We start from the raw sequence: 16,505 nt of genomic DNA on the forward strand, positions 1-16,505 counted from the left end.
CTTAGCTGAAAGGAATATTTTTCTGGGCTATAGCCTTGCCGTTTTTCCATTTTTTTCGAGAAAATTATTCGATCCCCAATCATTTATTTATCGCGTAAAATAGCATTAGAACGGGCACGGGAAGAGATCTAGGCGACAACCACTGCTCTTGGGAGAACTTTATTTTTCTTAGCTAAAATGAATATTTTTCTGGGCTATAGCCTTACCGTTTTTCCATTTTTTTCGAGAAAATTATTCGATCCCCAATCATTTATTTATCGCGTAAAATAGCATTAGAACGGGCACGGGAAGAGACCTAGGCGACAACCACTGCTCTTGGGAGAACTTTATTTTTCTTAGCTAAAATGAATGTTTTCCTGGGCTATAGCCTTACCGTTTTTTCATTTTTTTCGAGAAAATTATTTGATCCCCAATCATTTATTTATCGCCTAAAATAGCATTAGAACGGGCACGGGAAGAGATCTAAGGGACAACCACTGCTCTTGGGAGAACTATATTTTTCTTAGCTAAAATGAATGTTTTCCTGGGCTATAGCCTTACCGTTTTTCCATTTTATTCGAGAAAATTATTCGATCCCCAATCATTTATTTATCGCGTAAAATAGCATTAGAACGGGCACGGGAAGAGATTTAAGGGACAACCACTGCTCTTGGGAGAACTTTATTTTTCTTAGCTAAAAGGAATATTTTCCTGGGCTATAGCCTTGCCGTTTTTCCATTTTTTTCGAGAAAATTATTTGATCCCCAATCATTTATTTATCGCCTAAAATAGCATTAGAACGGGCACGGGAAGAGATTTAAGGGACAACCACTGCTCTTGGGAGAACTTTATTTTTCTTAGCTAAAAGGAATATTTTCCTGGGCTATAACCTTACCGTTTTTCCATTTTATTCGAGAAAATTATTCGATCCCCAATCATTTATTTATCGCGTAAAATAGCATTAGAACGGGCACGGGAAGAGATTTAAGGGACAACCACTGCTCTTGGGAGAACTTTATTTTTCTTAGCTAAAAGGAATATTTTCCTGGGCTATAGCCTTACCGTTTTCCCATTTTTTTCGAGAAAATTATTCGATCCCCAATCATTTATTTATCGCGTAAAATAGCATTAGAACGGGCACGGGAAGAGATCTAAGGGACAACCACTGCTCTTGGGAGAACTTTATTTTTCTTAGCTAAAAGGAATATTTTCCTGGGCTATAGCCTTACCGTTTTTCCATTTTTTTCGAGAAAATTATTCGATCCCCAATCATTTATTTATCGCGTAAAATAGCATTAGAACGGGCACGGGAAGAGATCTAAGGGACAACCACTGCTCTTGGGAGAACTTTATTTTTCTTAGCTAAAATGAATGTTTTCCAGGGCTATAGCCTTACCGTTTTTCCATTTTTTTCGAGAAAATTATTCGATCCCCAATCATTTATTTATCGCGTAAAATAGCATTAGAACGGGCACGGGAAGAGATCTAAGGGACAACCACTGCTCTTGGGAGAACTTTATTTTTCTTAGCTAAAATGAATGTTTTCCTGGGCTATAGCCTTACCGTTTTTGCATTTTTTTCGAGAAAATTATTCGATCCCCAATCATTTATTTATCGCGTAAAATAGCATTAGAACGGGCACGGGAAGAGATCTAAGGGACGACCACTGCTCTTGGGAGAACTTTATTTTTCTTAGCTAAAATGAATATTTTTCTGGGCTATAGCCTTACCGTTTTCTCATTTTTTTCGAGAAAATTATTCGATCCCCAATCATTTATTTATCGCGTAAAATAGCATTAGAATGGGCACTGGAAGAGATCTAGGCGACAACCACTGTTCTTGGGAGAACTTTATTTTTCTTAGCTAAAAGGAATATTTTCCTGGGCTATAGCCTTACCGTTTTCCCATTTTTTCGAGAAAATTATTCGATCCCCAATCATTTATTTATCGCGTAAAATAGCATTAGAACGGTCACGGGAAGAGATCTAGGCGACAACCACTGCTCTTGGGAGAACTATATTTTTCTTAGCTAAAATGAATATTTTCCTGGCCTTACCGTTTTCCCATTTTTTTCGAGAAAATTATTCGATCCCCAATCATTTATTTATCGCGTAAAATAGCATTAGAATGGGCACGGGAAGAGATCTAGGCGACAACCACTGCTCTTGGGAGAACTTTATTTTTCTTAGCTAAAAGGAATATTTTCCTGGGCTATAGCCTTACCGATTTCCCATTTTTTTCGAGAAAATTATTCGATCCCCAATCATTTATTTATCGCGTAAAATAGCATTAGAACGGGCACGGGAAGAGATCTAAGGGACAACCACTGCTCTTGGGAGAACTTTATTTTTCTTAGCTACAAGGAATATTTTCCTGGGCTATAGCCTTACCGTTTTCCCATTTTTTTCGAGAAAATTATTCGATCCCCAATCATTTATTTATCGCCTAAAATAGCATTAGAACGGTCACGGGAAGAGATCTAGGCGACAACCACTGCTCTTGGGAGAACTATATTTTTCTTAGCTAAAAGGAATATTTTCCTGGGCTATAGCCTTACCGTTTTCCCATTTTTTTCGAGAAAATTATTCGATCCCCAATCATTTATTTATCGCGTAAAATAGCATTAGAACGGTCACGGGAAGAGATCTAGGCGACAACCACTGCTCTTGGGAGAACTATATTTTTCTTAGCTAAAAGGAATATTTTCCTGGCCTTACCGTTTTCCCATTTTTTTCGAGAAAATTATTCGATCCCCAATCATTTATTTATCGCGTAAAATAGCATTAGAACGGTCACGGGAAGAGATATAGGCGACAACCACTGCTCTTGGGAGAACTATATTTTTCTTAGCTAAAATGAATATTTTCCTGGGCTATAGCCTTACCGTTTTCCCATTTTTTTCGAGAAAATTATTCGATCCCCAATCATTTATTTATCGCCTAAAATAGCATTAGAACGGTCACGGGAAGAGATCTAGGCGACAACCACTGCTCTTGGGAGAACTTTATTTTTCTTAGTTAAAATGAATATTTTCCTGGGCTATAGCCTTACCGTTTTCCCATTTTTTTCGAGAAAATTATTCGATCCCCAATCATTTATTTATCGCGTAAAATAGCATTAGAACGGTCACGGGAAGAGATCTAGGCGACAACCACTGCTCTTGGGAGAACTATATTTTTCTTAGCTAAAATGAATATTTTCCTGGGCTATAGCCTTACCGTTTTCCCATTTTTTTCGAGAAAATTATTCGATCCCCAATCATTTATTTATCGCGTAAAATAGCATTAGAATGGGCACGGGAAGAGATCTAGGCGACAACCACTGCTCTTGGGAGAACTTTATTTTTCTTAGCTAAAAGTAATATTTTCCTGGGCTATAGCCTTACCGTTTTCCCATTTTTTTCGAGAAAATTATTCGATCCCCAATCATTTATTCATCGCGTAAAATAGCATTAGAACGGTCACGGGAAGAGATCTAGGCGACAACCACTGCTCTTGGGAGAACTTTATTTTTCTTAGCTAAAATGAATATTTTCCTGGGCTATAGCCTTACCGTTTTCCCATTTTTTTCGAGAAAATTATTCGATCCCCAATCATTTATTTATCGCGTAAAATAGCATTAGAACGGTCACGGGAAGAGATCTAGGCGACAACCACTGCTCTTGGGAGAACTATATTTTTCTTAGCTAAAATGAATATTTTCCTGGGCTATAGCCTTACCGTTTTCCCATTTTTTTCGAGAAAATTATTCGATCCCCAATCATTTATTTATCGCGTAAAATAGCATTAGAACGGTCACGGGAAGAGATCTAGGCGACAACCACTGCTCTTGGGAGAACTTTATTTTTCTTAGCTAAAATGAATATTTTCCTGGGCTATAGCCTTACCGTTTTCCCATTTTTTTCGAGAAAATTATTCGATCCCCAATCATTTATTTATCGCGTAAAATAGCATTAGAACGGTCACGGGAAGAGATCTAGGCGACAACCACTGCTCTTGGGAGAACTTTATTTTTCTTAGCTAAAATGAATATTTTCCTGGGCTATAGCCTTACCGTTTTCCCATTTTTTTCGAGAAAATTATTCGATCCCCAATCATTTATTTATCGCGTAAAGTAGCATTAGAACGGTCACGGGAAGAGATCTAGGCGACAACCACTGCTCTTGGGAGAACTTTATTTTTCTTAGCTAAAATGAATATTTTCCTGGGCTATAGCCTTACCGTTTTCCCGTTTTTTTCGAGAAAATTATTCGATCCCCAATCATTTATTTATCGCGTAAAATAGCATTAGAATGGGCACGGGAAGAGATCTAGGCGACAACCACTGCTCTTGGGAGAACTTTATTTTTCTTAGCTAAAAGGAATATTTTCCTGGGCTATAGCCTTACCGTTTTCCCATATTTTTCGAGAAAATTATTCGATCCCCAATCATTTATTTATCGCGTAAAATAGCATTAGAACGGTCACGGGAAGAGATCTAGGCGACAACCACTGCTCTTGGGAGAACTATATTTTTCTTAGCTAAAATGAATATTTTCCTGGGCTATAGCCTTACCGTTTTCCCATTTTTTTCGAGAAAATTATTCGATCCCCAATCATTTATTTATCGCGTAAAATAGCATTAGAATGGGCACTGGAAGAGATCTAGGCGACAACCACTGCTCTTGGGAGAACTTTATTTTTCTTAGCTAAAAGGAATATTTTCCTGGGCTATAGCCTTACCGTTTTCCCATTTTTTTCGAGAAAATTATTCGATCCCCAATCATTTATTTATCGCCTAAAATAGCATTAGAACGGTCACGGGAAGAGATCTAGGCGACAACCACTGCTCTTGGGAGAACTTTATTTTTCTTAGCTAAAAGGAATATTTTCCTGGGCTATAGCCTTACCGTTTTCCCATTTTTTTCGAGAAAATTATTCGATCCCCAATCATTTATTTATCGCGTAAAATAGCATTAGAACGGTCACGGGAAGAGATCTAGGCGACAACCACTGCTCTTGGGAGAACTTTATTTTTCTTAGCTAAAATGAATATTTTCCTGGGCTATAGCTTTACCGTTTTCCCATTTTTTTCGAGAAAATTATTCGATCCCCAATCATTTATTTATCGCGTAAAATAGCATTAGAACGGTCACGGGAAGAGATCTAGGCGACAACCACTGCTCTTGGGAGAACTTTATTTTTCTTAGCTAAAATGAATATTTTCCTGGGCTATAGCCTTACCGTTTTCCCATTTTTTTCGAAAAAATTATTCGATCCCCAATCATTTATTTATCGCGTAAAATAGCATTAGAACGGTCACGGGAAGAGATCTAGGCGACAACCACTGCTCTTGGGAGAACTTTATTTTTCTTAGCAAAAATGAATATTTTCCTGGGCTATTCCCTTGCCGTTTTCCCATTTTTTTCGAGAAAATTATTCGATCCCCAATCATTTATTTATCGCGTAAAATAGCATTAGAATGGGCACGGGAAGAGATCTAGGCGACAACCACTGCTCTTGGGAGAACTTTATTTTTCTTAGCTAAAATGAATATTTTCCTGGGCTATAGCCTTGCCGTTTTCCCATTTTTTTCGAGAAAATTATTCGATCCCCAATCATTTATTTATCGCGTAAAATAGCATTAGAATGGGCACGGGAAGAGATCTAGGCGACAACCACTGCTCTTGGGAGAACTTTATTTTTCTTAGCAAAAATGAATATTTTCCTGGGCTATAGCCTTGCCGTTTTCCCATTTTTTTCGAGAAAATTATTAGATCCCCAATCATTTATTTATCGCGTAAAATAGCATTAGAACGGGAACGGGAAGAGATCTAAGGGACAACCACTGTTCTTGGGAGAACTTTATTTTTCTTAGCAAAAATGAATATTTTCCTGGGCTATAGCCGTGCCGTTTTTCCATTTTTTTCGAGAAAATTATTCGATCCCCAATCATTTATTTATCGCGTAAAATAGCATTAGAACGGTCACGGGAAGAGATCTAGGCGACAACCACTGCTCTTGGGAGAACTATATTTTTCTTAGCTAAAATGAATATTTTTCTGGGCTATAGCGTTACCGTTTTTCCATTTTTTTCGAGAAAATTATTCGATCCCCAATCATTTATTTATCGCCTAAAATAGCATTAGAACGGTCACGGGAAGAGATCTAGGCGACAACCACTGCTCTTGGGAGAACTATATTTTTCTTAGCTAAAATGAATATTTTTCTGGGCTATAGCCTTACCGTTTTTCCATTTTTTTCGAGAAATCTTCGATCCCCAATCATTTATTTATCACATAAATTAACATTAGAACGTGCACGGGAAAAGATCTTGGCGACAACCACTGCTCTTGCGGGAAATTTATTTTTCTTAGCTAAAATGAATATTTTCCTGGGATATAGCCCTACCGTTTTTCCCTTTTTTTCGAGAAAAAAATTCGATCCCCAATCATTTATTTATCGCATAAAATAACATTAGAACGTGCACGGGAAGAGATCTTGGCGACAACCACACCTCTTGGGAGAACTTTATTTTTCTTAGCTAAAAGGATCATTTTCCTGGGCTATAGCCTTACCGTTTTTCCATTTTTTCGAGAAAATTATTCGATCCCAAATCATTTATTTATCACATAAAATAGCATTAGAACGTGCACGGGAAGAGATCTAGGCCACAACCACTGCTCTTGGGGGAACTTTATTTTTCTTAGCTAAAAGGAATATTTATTTATTTATTTATTTCAAAATACTGCAGGCCATTGTGGTGGCCCAAGCAGGTGTGGGTTATATCCAACATAAGTGTGTAAAGCAACAGACAACAAAAAAGCAAGCCAGAAAGAAATAAAGCTTAAGAGAGAAGGTAACACTCGAACTCAGCGAGAAAATTATTGTAACCAAAAATATCTGACGGCAAAGAATTCCATTCTTCCAAAGTTCTTGGAAAATAACTGAATTTGAAAGCTTTTGATCGGGCAAAGATTGGGGTTAGTGCAAATTCATGGCCATGGCGTGTGCGTCGTGTTGTTAAGGGTTTTATACTGTCAGGCAGATCTATTGTTATGTTACCAAACATACAATTATAAAGAAATGAAAGGCGACTGAATTTTCTGTGGCCTTATAGCGTAGAAATACAGTTTAATTGCATTAGGTTGGATGGGGAATCAAGTCTACGATATTTGCCAAATATAAACCTAACAGCCTTTCTGTTAATACGTTCAAGTTGCATGATATCTTTCTTTAAATAGGGGTCCCAAATCATAGAAGCATACGCAAGCTGGGCTATACTGGGCTATAGACTTACCGTTTTTTTCCTGGGCTATAGACTTACCGTTTTTCCATTTTTTTCGAGAAATCTTCGATCCCCAATCATTTATTTATCGCATAAGACGGTATCAGAACGTGCACATGAAGAGATCTAGGCGACAACCACTGCTCTTGGGAGAACTTTATTTTGCTTAGCTAAAATGAATATTTTCCTGGGCTATAGCCTTACCTTTTTTCCCTTTTTTTCGAGAAAATTATTCGATCCCCAATCATTTATTTATCGCATAAAATAACATTAGAACGTGCACGGGAAGAGATCTTGGCGACAACCACAGCTCTTGGGAGAACTTTATTTTTCTTAGCTAAAATGAATATTTTCCTGGGCTATAGCCTTACCGTTTTTCCATTTTTTTCAAGAAAATTATTCGATCCCCAATCATTTATTTATCGCATAAAATAACATTAGAACGTGCACGGGAAGAGATCTAGGCGACAACCACTGCTCTTTCGGAAACTTTATTTTTCTTAGCGAAAAGGAATATTTTCCTCGGCTGTAGCCCTACCGTTTTTCCAATTTTTTCGAGAAAATTATTCGATCCCCGATCATTTATTTATCGCATAAAATAGCATTAGAACGTGCACGGGAAGAGATCCAGGCGACAACCACTGCTCTTGGAGGAACTTTATTTTTCTTAGCTAAAAGGAATATTTTCCTGGGCTATAGACTTACCGTTTCTTTCCCGGGCTATAGACATACCGTTTTTCCATTTTTTTCGAGAAAATCTTCGATCCCCAATCATTTATTTATCGCATAAAATAGCATTAGAACGTGCACGGGAAGAGATCTAGTCCACAACCACTGCTGTTGCGGGAACTTTATTTTTCTTAGCTAAAAGGAATATTTTCCTGGGCTATAGACTTACCGTTTTTTCCAGGGCTATAGACTTACCGTTTATTCATTTTTTTCGAGAAATCTTCGATCCCCCATCATTTATTTATCGCATAAGACAGCATTAGAACGTGCACGGGAAGAGATCTAGGCGACAACCACTGCTTTTGGGAGAACTTTATGTTTCTTAGCTAAAAGGAATATTTTCCTGGGCTATGGACTTACCGTTTTTTTCCTGGGCTATAGCCTTGCCGTTTTTCCATTTTCTCGAGAAAATGTTCGATCCCCAATCATTTATTTATCGCTTAAAATAGCATTAGAACGTGCACGGGAAGAGATGTAGGTCACAACCACTGCTCTTGCGGGAACTTTATTTTTATTGGCTAAAAGGAATATATTCTTGGGCAATAGACTTACCGTTTTTTTCCTGGGCTATAGGCTTACCGTTTTTCCATTTTCTCGAGAGAATGTTCGATCCCCAATCATTTATTTATCGCATAAAATAGCATTAGAACGTGCACGGGAAGAGATCTAGACGACAACCACTCCTCTTGGGAGAACTTTATTTTTCTTAGCTAAAATGAATATTTTCCTGGGTATAGCCTTGCCGTTTTTCCATTTTTTTCGAGAAAATTATTCGATCCGCAATCATTTATTTATCGCATAAAATAGCATTACAACGTGCACGGGAAGAGATTTAGGCGGCAACCACTGCTCTTGGGGGAACTTTAGTTTTCTTAGCTAAAAGGAATATTTTCCTGGGCCTTACCGTTTTTCCATTTTATCCGAGAAAATTATTCGATCCCCAATCTTTTATTTATCGCATAAAATAGCATTAGAACGTGCACGCGAAGAGATCTAGCTGACAACCACTGCTCTTGAGAGAACTTTTTTGTCTTGGCTAAAATGAATACCGTTTTTCCTGAAAAAGCAATTTTTCAGAAGTCAGTTTATTCCTCACGTGAATCGGCCGTCCACACGTGCGTTATCATTGGGAATCATTTACACGCCAAACCAGTGCTTTTATATAGGAAGTTAGAAAATTTGCCAGAACCGTAATTTTACTGGAATCTAGCCTTACCGTTTTTCCCGAACGAGCAATACTGAATACTGTTTATTCCTTACGTGAATCGGCTCTCCATACGTGCGTTATCATTGGGAATCATTTACACGCCAAACCGGTGCTTTTTATAGGAAGTGAGAAAATTTTCCAGAATCGTAATTTTACTGGACTTACCGTTTTTTCCGGAAAAGCAATATTTTGGAGTTCAGTTTATTCTTCGCGTGAATCGGCTTTCCACCCGTGTTTTATCATTGGGAGCCATTTACACGCCAAAGATACGTTTGCATAGGAAGTCAGAAAATTTTCCGGAATCGTAATTTTACTGGACTATATATAGCCTTACCCTTTTCAAGATAAAGCAATTTTTGGAATTCAGTTTACCCCTCACGTGAATTTGGTCTCCACACGTGCATTATTATTCGGAATCATTTACATGCCAAAGCAGTGCTTGGTATAGGAAGTCGAAAAATTTGTCAGAATGACAATTTTAGTGGGCTATAGCCTTACCGTTTCTCCCGAAAAAGCAATTTTTCGGAATTCATTTTATTCCTCATGTGAATCGGCTCTTCACACGTGCGTTATCATTGGAAATCATTTACACGCCAAACCAGCGCTTTTTATAGAGTCAGAAAAATTTCCAGAATCGTACGTTTACTGCTATTACCTTAGTTTTTGCTGAAAAAGCAATTTTTCGGAATTCGTTTTATTCCTCACGTGAATCGGCTCTCCCCACGTGCATTATCATTGGGAATAATAGACACGCGAAACCAGCGCTTTTTATCGAAAGTCAGAAAATTTTACAGAATCGTAACTTTACTGGGCTGTCCCCTTTCCCCCGAAAAAGCAATATGCGGAATTCAGTTTATTCCTCGCGTGAATCGGTTTGTCACTGACTTCACTGTTGAGCCACAACTCGGTTCTAAGAACGACAGTGGGATTTGTCTTGTGAAGATGGTTAGGGAAATTGTCAAAATTATTTACAATGCTTCTGCAACTGATAAGCCATATGTTGGGCTTGGTACCGTTGCTTCCCTAACACCCTGATTGTAGCACTGAATCAAGCGCCTTAGCTTAAGTGTACTTGCTGAAGTACTATAGCGCCAAACAGGCGACACGGGAAGAAGAGACACAGACGAGCGCTTGTCTGTGTCTCTTCTTCCCGTGTCGTCTGTTTGGCGCTATAGTACTTCAGTAATGCACCAACTAGCCCAACAAAAAGTTTTGCTGGATTAAGTGTACTTCTTGTTGATAAAGAATCATAACGAAGGCTTACTTTATCCCTTTTTACTTTGCATTTTGGCGTAACTCCTTACTAGCTTTCTATCGTGGCTATGGTGTTGGGCTGCTGAGCACGAGGTCGCGGGATCGAATCCCGGCCACGGCGGCCGCATTTCGATGGGGGCGAAATGCGAAAACACCCGTGTGCTTAGATTTAGGTGCACGTTAAAGAACCCCAGGTGGTCAAAATTTCCGGAGTCCTCCACTACGGCGTGCCTCATAATCAGAAAGTGGTTTTGGCACGTAAAACCCCAAATATTATTATTATTATTAGCTTTCTATCCTTTCGCACAGTCTCGGAAAAATCCTCAGAGACGGTAATGCATGTGCCCTTTATCTTCTTTGCCATAACTAAAATACTCTGCTTCTCTTTATAACTTGAAAATTTAGCTATTAATGGCCGTTTTCTTGTGTGAACTAAGCCTGGCTTTTTGTTGCGCCCTTTTAATGCTGACTTGCTCTATTCCTAAATGAGACCGGCACAGTTGTGACACTGTGCTTTCAGACTGACTGCCCTCTCATGTTCATCATTGTCTTCAACGCCATACAATAGCAGATTATTACGTGTGCTCCTGTTTTCAATATCGTCAAGTTTAGCCACCAGAATGTAGATTAGGGCCCGATTCGGCTCCACTGATATCTGGCTGTCTGAAACTGCTGTCTGAAGCTCGCCCACTTTATTTATCTTTGCTTCAAGCTTAGCCAAGCGGCTTGTTAAGTCAGCCACATCAACCTGTTGACCAGCCTACAATAAACGCGCGTTATATTATTTATGTGAGAACGTACAGATGCGAAAAGCAATGTGGGTGGAACCGGCAATGCAAGAATGCCATAAAAGCCATAGGTTTTGCCAAGACTATGCTGCATGAAACACAGCAATCTCGTGAATTAATGGCGCAGAGCCGGTTCCACGCCCCCAGTGAACGACTGATGCTCCACTTCTTTTGCAGCTCGAGGTGATTTGTGCGAAGGTCGCCCGAGGCTCGTTGTCCAGGAAACTGCATTTTGCGGATTCGGCGGCCTGACAGCTTCTATAGCGCGATCATCTAATCCGTGGCGCCGGAATGGTCCCGGTGATAAATCTGTGCAGTCGGTGTCAAGCTCGATGTTGTGACAAAGCGGTCGAGTATTGCTTCCTGCGAACACCTGCATGAAACACAAAAAAGTCGGTGAGTGGCACCCCCATCGCAGAGCTGGTTCCACGCCCCATTATCATTGTTATCCTGATAACAATGATAACTGTTAACCTAACGTATTATAATCATAATAACAGATTTTTCATGTAATTTATGCCGAATGATCAGCACTGAAAATTTTCTTCGTGCATTTGTTTCTGTGGCATATTTACTAAGTTTGCATGCAGAAGCAACAACGCGGTTAATAATGAATCCAAGAGACAGCGTGCAATATGGTAATCTGCGGTGATAACAGGCATAACCTTTACATCAGCATTTAAGTAGGCATACGGCAAAAGCTGCAAAGTAACTAAGAAGTCATGATTAAGCAGTAACAATAGTTCAACAGCTTTTGCTTGTATGTACATTTGGTAACACAATTCTACACACCGCAGTTGCTACGAAAAATGGTTTACCTTCGCAGCCTAGGCATGGAGGTTGAAAGCAAACGGTACAACTTAGGTGTGTCTGTTAAACTAAAGTAATCCATTCAGACGATTGCATGCTGCATAACTGCGCTAGAAGAACTCCAAATTTTTGCTGATGCTGTGGTTTCTACACTTTTGCTCCTGACTGCACCTGTTAAGGTAGTATGCTTACATTACTGGCCGCTGTTCATACCTATCTCCGCAAATAAAAATGAACTTTGGCAACTTACACAAGTGGCGTTATCGTTATTTCTGATAATGGTAACATTATATAACGTTTAATATAACTTCACGTATTGACAAGGTTAGCTCTAGCACTCTTTACATTACGCTGACAAAAAAATTTGCTGTCTACGTAGACCTTCTCCCGATGCTGGCCATAATTGGAACACACCCTTTATTTCGCGCAGAAAATGCAGGACCAGCATACTGTAACTGTGATGTTATTGGGTGCACGATCACTCCAGAAAGAGGCAAAGCAGCGCGCAGAAGCACAAGCACATATCAGACTTGTATTGACGCACATAACAAATAGAAAACGTCACACAAATTCGACAGTTCCCCAATATACTTCAGACGACATGCAGCTATATATATGTATCGGTAAATTATAATCGGCCTACAATTCAGGCGGAAGCGCGTGTCGCCGTGTCGGAGACCTCGTGGATCCAATGTCGGCCAGCGGGGTCGGACAGCAGTGTCGGCCAGCAGGGTCGGACAGCAGGGTCGGACCCCATGGTCAGACCGCCTCGCGGAGCTAAGGTGGCCCTGCGCAACAGTCGTTGTACTGGAGCCTCCGCTTGCCCGGTAGCCCTCCGGCGGGGTTTGCGCTCGAGATCCCACGGCCACATTCACGGGGTCACGTGCGCAGCTGGCGGAGTAGTCCTGTGGCCGCTCAACCGAACGCTCGATCACCCCGGTTCAGGACCGCCAGCCCTCCTGGACCAGTTACCCAGCGGAAGAGCGGGGCGAGGTAGCCTCTCAGCCGGCGACGCGTTGATTCGGGTGCGGCGTACTTACGCGGGCGGCGGTAGCTCCTATGGGCCGGACGCCGAGCGAGAAAGCTCTTTTCCCTCAAACGCCGAACTTCGCGAGCTGCTCACGCCACGGGGCCCCGCTCCACATTCTCTCGCGCCACGCTTTTTGAGGCGCCACTGTCGACGCTCCCAAATCGGTGTCGATGATAATGATGGTCCTCTTCGCCACCGCACGGCGCACTGTCTTCATATGTTTATGCTTCCAACTGCCGCGTACCTTATATTATCGCAGTAACGTAGGAATTCACGTTTCATTGTTTTGATCACGCGACGCACCTAGTGCCGAGTCACAATGATAACGGCAGCGTGATGGCGTGCGAGTCATGTCGAAGTCAATTGATGACGAAGGGAAAAATGAGGAAAACTGATATGTTGCGCATAGGAGCCACATAGGAACCATATAGGAGCCAGTTCAGGATTCTACACTAGCTACTTTGAAAGCGTGAGTAGTGCATGCCTGATGCGCGCATCGTGCATGCTCCTGGTAGCAGACGACGTTGCTCTGGACTGCGGCAACCCATTTACGCTTGCGACGCTGTCTGCTGGCAGAGGATGAAAGGAGTTACATTGATTAATTACTTCAAGCACTGCGCAAACGTATGGTGCCACACGATTTTACTTTCAAACTTGCAAGGTGATATTTAATTTAAACTTGATATTTCATAAGCCAACAGGAGCACTGGACAGTTCAGTTTAGTAACAGAGGCGGTACCCTCTCGTTCATTGGTTGGCCGCCGTTGAAAGCGCAGTTTAACGAAAATTATTTTCACTTGTGTGTCAACATTACTGCTCATATATATATATATATATATATATATATATATATATATATATATATATATATATATATATATATATATATATATATATATATCGCGAGGCAGCTGTGCGTGAGTGAATACACATTATTGCAGGTCCGGCGAGGACGCGAACTCGTCGCGCACCCGGCTAGTCCCACGTCGGGACCGGCAGGTCTAGCCCACCGGCCCGGTCGTGGGCATGCGGACGGCCAGGATTTGCTGTTCTAGAGTGGGGCTACGCAGAAGCGAGTCCCACTCCTCCTTGATGAACTTGGGGTATGTCGACCGGCACTGCCAGAGCATGTGAGGTAGAGTGGAGGTCTGGCCGCAGGACGGGCAGGCGTCGTCGCGATACATGTCGGGGCAAGCCTCGTGGACAGCGGACAGACACGGATATGTGTTTGTCTGTAGAAGCCTAAGCGAGACGGCTTGCGCCCTATTGAACTTGGGGTGAGGGGTGGAAAGATCCTTCTGGACATGTAGAAATATTTAATAATCTCGTTGTGAGTAGGGGGAGCGTCCCTGTGACCGTAGAGAGGAGGGGAGTCAGTGCTCCTTATAGAGGAAGCGCGGTCGGTGAGGTCACACGCAGCCTCGTGAGCAGACTCATTGAGGTTCGGGGGAGCACCCTCGACCGACCCTACGTGAGCGGCAAACCAGTGAATTGAATGAGTTTTGAGAGCATATGAACTGGAACCGCTAAGAAGACGAACAGCTTCCTTGGCGATGCAACCCTTCTGAAAATCCCTTACTGCCATTTTGGAATCAAAATAGATTTCGCACCCACGAATGTCTAGCAGGGCAAGGGCGATGGCGACTTGCTCGGCGACTCCGGGGTCTGAAGTGCGAATGGAGGCGCTATTGGAACTCTTGCCGCTCGAGTCGACCACAACAACAGCAAAGGTCTTCCCGTCACTGTACTCCGCGGCGTCAACGATGCTTGCTCTAATGTCATGTTGCTTGATCTGTTTGGGGATGGCTGCTGCTCTTGCCTTACGTCTGCCCTCGTTGTAGATGGGATAAACGTTTCGGGGCACAGGGGCCACTACGAACTTGTCTCGAATGCACCTAGGGATGAGTGTACTGAACATCGGGGATTCCGCAGGGTGGTAACCCAGCTCTTCCAGGATGTGTTTACTTGCCGCTGTGGTGGTCAGGCGACTGAGTTGCGCGCGTTCTTGGGCTTCGGCAATCTCCTCGGCGGTGTTATGTACCCCCAGCTTCAGGAGATCTTGGGCATGGGTCCTGATGGGTAGCCCAAGAGCCCTCTTGACTGCTTTGCGGACGAGGACGTTGAGCTTGTCTCGCTCCGCTCTGAGCCAGTTGTGCATAGAAATCGTGTACGGGAGGTGGCAGAGTACGAAGGCATTGATTAGCCTGAGAAGATTGTTTTCCTTTATGCCTCGATGCCGGTTTGCGATTTCGCGAACGAGGCGGAAAGCGTTGTCCGCCTTTGCGATGATCTTACGGAGAGCAGTTCCGTTCCCGCCGTTGAATTCGACAAACAGGCCCAGGACCCGAAAAACGTCGACACTGCGTTTCACCCCCCGTCACAAGTGCGAAGTCTGATGCTGCTTTCGGAGACTGGCTTCCAATCTTTGGCTCTTCCTGCCTTCTCTTTTCTGTAAAGCAGGAGCTCCGACTTTGCGGGGGAGCATCGAAGTCCGGTGGGGCGGAGATACTCCTCGATCACGTCGATCGCCTCCTGCATGGCTTCTTCGATTCTGCCCTCGCAGCCGCCGGAGCACCATATGGTGATGTCATCGGCGTAGATGGTGTGCTTGACGTCCTCGACGCGCGCCAACCTCTCGGCAAGACCAATCATACAGGTGTTAAGCAGTGTTGGGGAGATGACGGCGCAGTGAGGAGTGCCCCGTCCTCCAAGGGGCACATCTTCGGAGCGGAAGTCTCCAATGCGAAGCTTGGCCTTCCTGTCAGTTAGAAAAGAGCTGACGTAGCTGTGGCATCGGGAACCGAGACCCAGATCTGAAATGGTCTTGACGATGAAGGTGTGGATCACGTTGTCGAAAGCCTTCTCGAGGTCCAGACGGAGCAGAGCCTTGACGTCTCTGAAACGGCCAACCACAATCTGATGCTTGATTAGTTTCATGGCATCCTGCATAGAGAGTCCAGCGCGGAAGCCGATCATGTTGTACGTGTAAACCTCGTTGTCTTCGAGGTACCCGTTGCCCCTGTTGAGGATGACTCGCTCCATGACCTTGCCGACGCAGGAGGTCAGAGAAATCGGCCTCAAGGTCTCGATGTTCCGGACCTTTCCGGGCTTGGGAATGAGCACCACGCAGGCCGTCTTCTATTCTGCAGGTACAATCGCGCTATTCCGGGACTCGTTTATCTTGTCGGTCAGGAAGACAATCGACGTGTCGTCGAGGTTTCTCAACATTCTGTTGGTGACTCCGTCCGGACCCGGCGCAGACTTGCGGTTGAGCGCGAAGATGGCCTGTCTGACCTCGGCAATGGAGAAGTCTTCGTCCAGCTCGGGGCGTGGAGGGCCTCGGTAGACCGCGAGTAGGGTCGACGGATCTCCGTCGCGACGGACAGGCAGGTACTTCTGTAGAGTTTGCGACAAGTGCATCGACCATGCGAGACCTGGTGGC

General features: G+C 42.8%; 1 long non-coding RNA gene across 1 annotated transcript; it reads right to left on the reverse strand.

Moving 5' to 3' along the window:
- Window positions 1-11,196: 11,196 nt before the first annotated feature.
- LOC135904200 (uncharacterized) lies at window positions 11,197-13,203 on the reverse strand. The gene is made up of 3 exons (XR_010565037.2): window positions 13,074-13,203; window positions 12,677-12,992; window positions 11,197-11,596 (listed from the first exon to the last, which is right to left on the reverse strand). It is a non-coding gene; the product is annotated as an uncharacterized lncRNA (long non-coding RNA).
- Between the last annotated feature and the right edge of the window lie 3,302 nt (window positions 13,204-16,505).

This window comes from Dermacentor albipictus, chromosome 10 (genome assembly GCF_038994185.2).
Source record: "Dermacentor albipictus isolate Rhodes 1998 colony chromosome 10, USDA_Dalb.pri_finalv2, whole genome shotgun sequence".
Classification (NCBI taxonomy): domain Eukaryota; kingdom Metazoa; phylum Arthropoda; class Arachnida; order Ixodida; family Ixodidae; genus Dermacentor; species Dermacentor albipictus.